Source organism: Notothenia coriiceps, unplaced genomic scaffold, assembly GCF_000735185.1.
Source record: "Notothenia coriiceps isolate Sejong01 unplaced genomic scaffold, NC01 NC01_scaffold00037244, whole genome shotgun sequence".
Taxonomy (NCBI): domain Eukaryota; kingdom Metazoa; phylum Chordata; class Actinopteri; order Perciformes; family Nototheniidae; genus Notothenia; species Notothenia coriiceps.
Genome location: NW_011369945.1, coordinates 25,619,987 through 25,628,564, shown reverse-complemented (window position 1 = coordinate 25,628,564; position 8,578 = coordinate 25,619,987). Strand labels below are relative to the sequence as shown.

General features: G+C 39.6%; 1 protein-coding gene across 1 annotated transcript in view; it reads left to right on the top strand.

Moving 5' to 3' along the window:
• Window positions 1-8,578, top strand: part of LOC104965091 (triple functional domain protein-like) — a 30,212-nt gene that overhangs the window by 5,494 nt on the left and 16,140 nt on the right. The window lies entirely within an intron of this gene.

Sequence of the window (8,578 nt, the reverse complement as noted above, 5' to 3'; positions counted from 1 at the left end):
TAAGACACGATCAAATAAATACCGTAGGGCAACCTAACTGCAGTAGACTTGTCCTTGTAGCGTGCGAGTGACGAACTATCGCGGCTTCCAGGCAAATGTGGCCAACAATTTGTTGTAGCAATACCCCTTTACGTTCAAACGCAGGTTTACCCTAACCTTCTATTCCCCTTCCTGTTAGTTATGACATATATCAGTTACACTCCAGTTCACACCAGCGGTTCCATTTGCCACAATCTTGAGGTTTCACGCGCTACTCCAGAATTTACATACCTTTCCCAGAATTTTTTCCAGGATGTAAACTTGAAGGTCCTAAGGACGTATATGGACGATTAATTTTTAAACTTTCTAAACTAAACTTACAAAAGATAACAGACTAAAACAACAACAACAATTTGAAAGATGATAATAAAGTAAATTTTTCACTTAACGATTGGACTAGCTTTTGTGTTATATTAGACTTTTTCACAGTATAAGATAATAAATGAAAATGTAATCTTATGTAAAGTATTAATTGTTTTGTTTAGTTTATAAATGTATCTAAACCAATAAAAAATTGTTTTGGGATTGATTCCGTAGACCTTGAAGGCAACACAACGGTCCTATGATTTGACGGTCATGAAGGACGAGAACAAAGGTCCTGTTGGTTCTCTCGAGTCTGAGACATACTGCCCGTCGGCTCGTCGGGAGGTCCTCAATCAGTGTAGGGGTACCGCTCGGAAAAGACGTTGGCTTGGTCTCTCACTCGAGGAAGTTATGGACGTGTATAATAGGGTCAAAGGTGTGAAGTGGAGTTGATACATTCTAAAAAAGAGGTAATAATAAAATTGTACTTTAGACTATAAAATGTGAAAGATTAATGTAAAATTGAAGTTTACATTATAATGTTTAAAAGAGAGGATTGTATTGTAAACTTATTTACAGTAAATTGTAGAATGTAATAATTATATATGTGTGTAAGAAAAAATCTTTATAGGTTGGGAAGTTAGACGATAAACTTTAGGTTGTAGCGAGACGTGTGAACGGATCCTCCTTGTAGAACACACCTTTGAGTTCAAGTAAACATCCCGACGCGCTCATACCGGTTTTCATACGCCCACTTAGAGTGGCATTTGATAAGTTAATACTGGTCTAGTATTTGAGGTCGGAAATACGTGTGTTGATGTCAATTACGCACAAATCTTCTTTCGCTCGAGACACAATGTTCTGCCCAGCCCACGTAACCCGTCGGTGGCTCTGAAGAAATCGTCCCTCTTCGACGGACTCCGTCTCTGGTGCAAGTAAATGATTCCCGTCTTTTTTCCCGGCCTAATAGGCCAGTGTCGTCTAGTCGATAAGATTTCATTTCAAGTTGTGATGCTGGATTTTTTTCAGATATAATTCTTTACTTTTTCAGAATTGTGTATATAGCAAAAACATTTGATACTGTTTACACACTCCCCACTACTCTAGTCTCGTAGCAGGATACACGCGCCCGACTCGAGCGCCTGTCCGGGGCGTGTTAAAATTGGGGACGAGTATAAACGACGGTAAAATAGAAGTACTAATCTCCAGTTCTAAGGCCAGTAAGACTGAGACTGAGGTACAGTAACAAGCAAAACAAACTGAAAAATTCCGTATCTTATTGAGGACAAAGACAGTGAAAAATAAAACCAAAAGACCCCCGGTCCAAAACGCGTTTATTAAAAATTTTTTCTCGTTTCTGTACTTTACACAACTTCGTATAAGTCCCCCGACAAAAAGATTAACAACGAAACACCAAGCTGATTTTTGTAGTGTACCTTTTTGTCTGTGTTGTGTCATCAACAAACGAACGATTAAGAAGATTGTGAAGTCCAAATATCTTACTCTACTTGTCGATAAGTCGGCGTGCCAGTTGTCAACGGGTGTAATCTATGAGACCGCAGAATACCGAGCGTTACACCCGTCTCTAGAAGTCCGTCGTACAGAACACTTAAGGGCGGCTTCGGGATGAGTTTATGTTGGTAGTCACAAACGGTAAGTTTCAAGGCCCTCCGGAAAGAGGCGGACACAGAGAGACTCAGAGGTGCAACGAAGTCTTCGCAGCGTAGGTCGTTCGACGGAGAAGACAAAGGAGCGTCCAAGACACTCCACCCGCGCGTCGGACCCCCAGTCTACGGTGCAACCTCCCTGGCTACGACTCGTAGCTCCCGGCGCGAAGAGGGAAGGCGCCGGCTCTCGGAGTACAATAGCGGTCACCCCGCTGCAGTAGTTGTACTGGTGCCACCGGGCTCCAGCAGGACCGGTTGCCTCCGGACACGATACGGGACCTACGCAATGATTACATTCAGGCAGACTGTAGAATACAACCTCTTTGGACAATTTATATACTTATTGAAAACAAGCTACAAAATGTAACACCTTGGAAAATGCCGTTTAATACTTTTTAATAGCCTTCATTTTCGCTAAATTGATTTATCAACTTTTAATACTTTTTAAGGCCCCGCGGACACCCTGATTAAGGAAACAGTGTCAACATGAACACTAATGACATCAAGAACCAAGCAGCCAAGTCATTTGTTTCACAATCATTATCTAAACAGCATTGTATTGCTTCTCATACTTTATCATGTTATTGTGTCTTTGACGATCCTCAAGGAAAGCTTGCCACAGGACTTGTATAACCGGAATAACGATAAACATCCTGAATCCTGAATGTGTGTGTTTGAAAAAGCAGAGCGTTCTGGCGGTAAACTTCAAGTTAGGATGAATTATGTCCCGCATTAAATTTAATAGTTGATGAACAGTCCCTTCATAGCTATTCAGGAGTATCAACACATCAGCAGCCGCCGCCCGGCCTCTATTTTACGACGCCAACAATGGCCACCGTGGCTCTGCTGATTCAGCGAGTTTCCCCCTAGCACAGTGCCAGCCTGCAGCTCTTTCTAGAGCCTGAGTCACTCTGCTCAGCGACATGAGAACATCTGGGGTTGTGTCTCTGTATACGCTCAGCTTTGTTTTGTTCTGAAATGGAATGCTCGATTTAGAGCAATGTAATGATAAAGCAATTGTGATACGACAAAAAAAAAACGGAAAGGCAATGATCATTTTTGAGAGATTATTTACATCATCATGATTTTTTATAAAAGTATTTGCACCAAACAAGGATATTTTTTATAAAATATTTAGACGGGATGAGATTTACTTGTTTTGCCATTAACGAATATTGCGCATTCTGTGATTTGGACAATGCAATAGTAACATTATAATAATAGCATGCGGTGACAATCCCCAGCCTGTAACATTACACAGCGTTTCTACAATAGCCACAATACTAAACACAGAGTAGTGTCCTCATTAGTTAAAGGCTTTAATGAAAAGGTGAGTTTTAAGGAGTGAGTTTTGCGTTCCTGATAAATGATCGAGTCATTGTGCAGCCATAGTTCTGAATACTATTTAAATGTTAACTTAAATACATGTAGAGATCATTATGTAGCTGGGTAATAACAAAACAAAACAATCTCTAGGTGGTGCCGATTCATAGTATAACTGGATATTCCTCTATCTCTAAAGGGATTGCCGAGTCAAACCACAATTATTTCAGACATCCAAAATATGAACGTGCCCATCGATGGAAATCTTTTAAGTTGATGCCCAACCCAATCTGTTGCTCATGACTCTGGCATTGGAAGTCAATAGTTAAATATCCAGCTGCACCCTGGTGATCATCAGTAGCAGCAGTGTGTGGGACAAACTCAGCCAAACACACTCACCCAAACACACTGCCTGTTGATGCTACAGAAATTAAGTTATCCTGGCATTTCATTAGCAATGTCATTTCAGGATCATTGTTGCACTGAATGGCTCCCACAGCCTTTAATTATGAAATATTTAAAATATTCTTAAAATGCAAAAAGGATATACAATGGATTACTAAGCATACACACTGCAACACAGTCACATCATTGGAGTGTATCCTTGCACCCATGTTGAATTAAATGTGTTTTTGTTGACGAGCTACTTCTAAGTTATGTGTTTTAGTTTATTGTTACAACTCGCATACATTCGCTAAATTCTCCAAATGAGATGGTGACATGAAAATGTGTTTGATGTCAAATTAAAACAAGATAAATTAAGTCAAGCGTAAAACTTGTGAGACAGTGATGTTTGGCATAGAGCTAGCAGCACTAAAAGAGGGTATGGCTAGCAGTACACAGAAAACAAATAAGCACTGGAGACATGTTGATACAAGAAAGGCCTTTACAAACTTGCCGTCACATGCTGCAGGACAAGTCTGAACAAGTCCCAACAAAACACAACTTCCTCATTTCTGATAAATGGGCCGTGCTTAATGTTGGCAGAGGAGCTATTCACTAATAGACGCAAAGCCGCAGGCGGTCGTAAGCGAGGGAACACACTGACACCACTGAGGGAAGGCAGTTCGACGGTTTTCTCCATTCAGCCAGCTGTGTGGTGACTCATTGGTAACAGAAGTCTTCCCACTGACACAGCACCTCTCACCGCACATATTGAGTTATTTAAGTCAGCTAACAGAGAGACTCTCACACTCCCACAGGGTAATGCTACACATTAAGTATAGATGTAAATGCCTGGAGGTCAGACACTGTGGAGATAGTATGCTTTCCCATGTCAATGAAAAAGAAATACATTCGCAGGAAGAATGAGCGAGGGGTTTTAGTGACCAAAAAACTAAAATATTAAACTGTGTTCATTTTGTTGCAACTCAAGTCTTCGAAAATATGAATAGCGGGAGTTAATACAGTTTAAATAAAGAGGCATTAGTCAACCTGTTTAACAATAACAGCAATGTCAAAGCAAACTATAATTACAGTCATTTCCAAAAGTCAACTTGAAAATAAGTGAAGGAAAGTGTGTAATCATGTGGAAGAAGATCTCACACAGTGTTACCCACTATAACGTGGTAGTGGCTACAAGCTCAGTGAATTGAATGAATGAGAGCTGAAGGGTGAAGCTCTCAGAGAAAGTGGTACACAAAATGAAACATGACACAGACAGGAAGTAGCCGTGACGACAAAAATATCTCTGTAACATGTATTGGTGTCAAATGTTTCCAGAGAACAAAACAGTGACAGCATTTGTTTTATTCTCACTGAAGCCTTGATCAAATTAAGACACTTAGAAATCCAACAAAACATCAGGCAAAGGTAATAATCCTTCCCACTGAACATAAAAGTGAACAAATATTGGTTTGAGAAAGAAGCAAACCTAAGTCCTTCCCTGTTTGTCACTCAGCTATCTGGACAATCCTGTCTCGAGATGGGTGGAAGGATATTTGATTTGTTGTGCAATACACCACCTGTACAGTCATTACAGAATGACATTTAAGTAGAGATGTCCCGGTCCGATCACGTGATCGGGGATCGGAGCCGATCATGTGATTTTCAAAAGATCGGAATCGGGAGAAAAAAAATCGGGGAATCGGGATTTTTTTTTTTTTTTTTTTTAAATGTTGTATTCAATTTTACAAAACAAAAATGACCATGTTCAAGTCTTATGTTCAGATTGTATTGTTAACGATTGCAACTTGGTAGAGTCGCATACGACGACCGTTCACCCAGTCCCCTCCTCACGTTGACTGTCAGACGTATTTGGTTTATGTATTTGTTTCTCGTGTGTTGCGAGGTGGTGTAAAAGTGTTTTTCTCGACTATCTTTGTGCACGGCGTATAGTTTTCATACATGTGTATATATGATATCGGATAAACCAATATACACGTAACGGAGAGCGTGACGTAAAACGAATATATTTCGCTGGGAACACGACATCCGCCGAATTACCCGTCTTATAAGTATATTACAGTTTAATCGCATCGAATACAATATTGTTAACACACGAAAAATAATCGGATGTACTCCTGACTGTGCGCAAAGGTCAACTGACGCGAACAGTATTTAGTGTGTTACAAGTGTTAACCATAAAGTAAAAAAGACAGACAAGGAAAACGACGACGTCGTTGAAAATGTGAAAAGGGGTGAACCCTAGTCAATTTTCACTAATAGCAAAATTACAAAATGAGTTCATAAATGAACTTACGGTTTATTCTTTATGACCTCATTAAAAAAGTACGAAACCACATATGTTTGTTCTAGGATGAGGGAATCCTTGATTTAGTGTGATATAGTAGGGACCTAAGTCAAAAGTGAAACCATAACTCTGAATAAACTTATACACAATGTAACGAAAAAGTTTTGGAGTATAAACTATATATAAACAACACAAAAATCGAGAACGACGTTAAGCCAGATGTCAGCATGTGACATGTTATTTTGTTTGAAACGTTTTCACATATAAATAACAAAAATATTTACCGTGTGTTTTTCCTTCACAACCGATTATTAATGTTACATCAACAAATAATTGCTGAAGAATAAAAACGAAATCGAAATCTAACCCCTATTCACCGACAAGGCGGAACTACTAGGACTATAGGACCTCCCTTCCTGACTCGCTATGCAACTGTGTGGATGCCTTCCACCAAACAAAAACATCCAGGTTGCGAAAAAGGAGTTAGATCTCGTCACAGCTTGTTATGCGAGCTGACGGTATACAAAGGCATTTATTAAATAATTGACAATCACCAAAAGTATCGGGACTAAGTTGCTATTATGTAAATTAATTTATATGTTATTTTAGTGTAGTTTATTTAATGTTCCGTTGTTTATATATTTCTTTTTTATTTGTCCTTCGGTCAAATCAAGTTAAAACTGTTGTTTATATTAAGTCAGTTCGGTCGATATTTTGTCTTCTTCTCTCGCTCGTATTTAATGTTTATAGTGGAATTTTAGGTTAAATTAAACTAACCAAGAGAAAGGAACTTGTCGGGGAGAACTACGGCAAATTATGAACCCTCTATTTTCTTAACACCTCACACGACGAGGGAACTTTCCAACTCTTTCCTACAAAATGAGATGAATTCTTCCACTTAATCTTTAATCGAGATATTCGAGGTTAGATCACCTATAGGTAATCAAAGTAGACGGGGTATATAAGTGGTTTACCTATTTGTTACTTTAGAATTTACGATGAAAAGGGAGTAACAATTCCGGTCCCTCTGTTGTGTGGTATTACGGCAGGTTACACTTGATGGTCGCGCGGTTAGTAGACCGAGACTCTCTCCTCCGACGATGAGTACGACGAGCAGCTGGTGCCGGGAACGCTGAGCGACGGCCGTCTCTAGGTCGGGCCTCTGTAGCAGGAGTAGGCTTAGTCGAAGTGCTGTCGCACTCACCCCAGACTTTGGTGTTGTTGTAAATCGCAGTGTATAAATAATAGAAAGTGTATGAGAGTCCTTCTTAATTTTTGCGCATAATATAGTCTCGTAAAATTTAACGATAAAAACACAATCATTACGAATTTCTATACAAATCGGGATACAATAAAAGAATGACTAGTCCGTCTTGTACTTTATACAAGGGCTATCTTGCCAGCTTTTCGGTAGTGTGTCTCGCACCTGTAGCGAATATACTTCGTCATGTTTCACTGCATTGATCCAACTTCCTCCTTCTTTAACGCTCTACTTTTGGGGAGAAATCAGACAGTGTGTCACATGTACGTGCACTCAATGATCGTGTGTCGCTTTAACCTGGAGCGGGTAAATTGGTAGGAAAATTTTTTTTTTTTTTCTGATGAGCTCGTCACGCGTCGTGGCTAAACGCCTGCACTTGTCGACTGGGAAGACGCAAGTTTCTCGGTTCAGGGATGTCTGACTCGGGTGACAAACGTGTTAAGTAGATGTTAAACTGGTTTTGACGTTTTAGCTATAAACGTTATTTTTATTTATTAACATAGTAAAAAATTGTGGTAACTAGTAAGAACTTATATAAGACAGTTACTATTTATCTTGTTACTACATTGTTTTCTAGGTACATAACGAATTAACGTTATGTCAGTTTTGTACTCCCATAGAGCAATAAAAGAGGTTAGCACGTCGGGGTCACTCTTGGTCCTCAGCAACGTTCTGGAGAATAAAATTTCCCGCACTGGTTTTTCTTCGGATCGTAATAAAAAAGGACCGACGACGGCAAGTTTTAGTGTATGGAGAGAAATTGGGAGAGTTTCCAACAAACCAACACAAGAAAAAAGGGAGGTTCGGATAGGATGAACTTGAGTCCCGGAGAGTATCACGGCCGGCGGGTTCGATGTTATGAATTTATGTATACTTATGTGAATTTACAATCCTACAGGGCTAGTGGAAAAAAAAACGAGGCTGGGCTAAGAGCTAGTAAACTAAAAACTGTTAACGGCTATGGCTAAAAAGAGGCTAGGCTAGAAAATACGGTTACGTAATTCTTTTTTTTTTTCTTTTTTCGTAAGTTTCAACAGGGAATTCAATAAAAAACATAAATTTAACCGTATAAGATAGGTTGTACCTAATATCGAAAGGAAAAAAGTGTGTCGGTAACCTAGTCAAGTCAACCGTCGTAACCTAGTTTTGTTTTATTTCGAAATAGTCATGAGCACGGAATGACGATGTTAATCTGTGAAAGGGGCGGGTGAGACAACGGTCTAACTTCTCTTTATTCCTTGGTCCCAGAAATAACCTTTTGTTCGGGGTTTCTTCGTTGTGTATGAGTCCGGA